Below are 2,705 nucleotides of genomic sequence, written 5' to 3'. Positions count from 1 at the left end.
GAGTCTTAGAATTCGCCTTCATTCGCTTCAGAGTTCGTTGGCGATCCTCCAGCACTTCAAGCTCTTGGAACAATTGTGACATAGCAGCAACAAACCTCTCCATTTTCTTTACCTTCCTATCCATCTTCTTCCATGCATACTCCCAACCACACCATTGAACATAGTTTTTAGCCGGATTGCGAACGAAGCTTTCGTACCGGTGATACACCGGATCCTTGCACCTTTTCCCCAATCTAGCCACATACCTTGCTAGACATTGAAAGCTACTGAGAATCTCATCCAATGCAAGTTCCATCAAGTAATAATAGTCATCCGAAACAAGCATTTTTACCCCGACCGAGTTTGTTATCCATTCTTTTAAACTCGCTACGCCTCGATCGCTTAAAGAATGCCACAAATTAACAATCTTAGACATCACTCCAACAATCTCAGATGCCAGAATTCCAATTGCTTCTTTTTCATCTGATACAATCTTTCTTGATAGTGGCCAAATAGCACTTAGCCATGCCCCATTGACAGTTTCACCCCCACCCATTGATGAACCCACTTCAATTAGGGTACCTTAACAATCTTATTAACAATCCTAATACAATTATTATAGTACCCTGTATATATAAAACAAAAGAAACACAAATTAGAGAGTCCAAAACCCTTTATTTAAAGCCAAATATGATGTAAACTATATCATCATCAAAATAAACCCTTTTTTTTCTTAAACATCATATTTTGATTTGCTTAAAATATTGGGGTTTACGGTGAAAACTCAGGTGAAGTCGACTTCACATGAAGTTGATATCTGAGAGCCGTTAAGATGAAAATTTAGTCAAATCAGTCAAATCATCTAACGGCTCTCAAGTATTAACTTCACGTGAAGTCGACTGCACCTGAGTTTCCACCAAAATATATATATCAAGAACTTCCTAAGTAAACTTTTGATTCTAATCTGATTAATTCAAGCATGCAATTATCAAGAAGAAAAAATCCTAAGTCATAACCCAAACTCCTTTCTCAACCAAAACCAAATCAAACATCATATCTAGCTTCACACACTTACACATGCACATTCATCACTTCACAAATCAAACACAAGCATCATATCACGTGAGTTCAGCATTCTTAGTATTCAAAAACATCATAATCATAATCATATACATAGAAAGATAGATAGATAAAGAGAGAGAAGAACATACCGTTCACAAAGTAGTGATATGAAGCAACATTGAAGTGAAGGAGAATGAGTATAGTATAGCAGAGGAAGCATGAGAGGGTGATATTGAAAAGAGGGTAAATGAAAGAGACAAAGTTTCAATTACCAAAGTGAGAGAAAAAAACAGAACAAAAATTCGGTCCAAACGAGGTAATAAGATATGCTTTTGGGAAACGTGGATATTACTATTGTGACAGTTCAGTGCTTCGTTGCGTTTGGTAAGTGCTAAGTTCAAACTTCAAACATAAACTCACAGACATGCAACTCTTCCAATGTGACCATTCACAATGCCTTAAAGATCTTTTGAATTTTCTTCTTCTCTCTAAATTATCAATTTTTTAATACACATTAATTTGTTCAAATTAGATTAACATATCAGAAGAATTAAGATTTGTTAATAATAGGATTAGATTTCAGTGTCTAACTCAATTCTAAAAATAACTTTTGGAGTTATAAATTTCGACTTTATTTATTGAATGATATTAATTAGTCACTAAAATTAGTTAATAATAAAAATTAGAATAATTATCCAAGTTAGTTTTTATGAGGTTTTTAAAATTAGATATTTTAATTTTTTTAAATTTTAAAATATACAATATTTTTTAATGGTTATTTCTATTAGATAATGTAGTTTTCTTTCGATTTAATTCGAAGAGTAAATTATAAAATAGTTTTCAAATTTTACAAACTCTTAAAATAGTTTTTGAAAGATTTTAAAAATTTTAAAATATTTATTTCGATTAAGCGGATCAAATTAAAGAAGAACTGTATAGTTTAACAAAAATAAACGTTTAAGACTGTTTGTATTTTGAGACTTCAAAAACTAAAATATCTTATATTAAAAATTCTAGAAATTAATTTGGATAATTACTCAAAAAATTAAGCAAGAGTTCGATTATATTAAAATTGGGATTGCACCAAATTATTTAATTAGGGAAAAATATATATCGGCATATAATATAATAGTTCAAATGTGTGAAAGATAGTGTTTTGACCCAGCCCATTAAGAGTTTTGGATCCGGTTCGAAGCCACCAACCTGTCCGGTCTACCAACCCAAACTACGAGGCGACCCATTCGGCACCTCACGGTTTCTAGAAGACCTGGACAGCTAGTAGAAACTTTCAGATAGGTGAGTCTGGTCATAGGGGTCCACTCCAGAGATACGTCACCTTTCTAATACTAATTTGCCGCCTATTCGTACGGACTCTAACTTTAGTATCGGAGTATCCTTGCAGGTGGCCCCACCCGCTGACGCATAGGCTAAACGCACCCCTCCAGCAACTCGCGCCCAGGTCCAGATCCTTTCATTCCCTTGCTCCGTTATTCACCTTACCGATCCACCAAACACTCGAGTACCCAGGACAAATAGTTTCCATAATTTTATTACTATATGCTATCTACTTATATTGTTATATTGGTAAAATTATTTTAACTCCAATATTCCTTATCTTACACATTTTATAAGAATTTAGATCTTTTAAAATGAAAAAATTGACA

This window comes from Arachis ipaensis, chromosome B02 (assembly GCF_000816755.2).
Source record: "Arachis ipaensis cultivar K30076 chromosome B02, Araip1.1, whole genome shotgun sequence".
Taxonomy (NCBI): domain Eukaryota; kingdom Viridiplantae; phylum Streptophyta; class Magnoliopsida; order Fabales; family Fabaceae; genus Arachis; species Arachis ipaensis.
Note: the sequence above shows the minus strand (reverse complement) of the source record.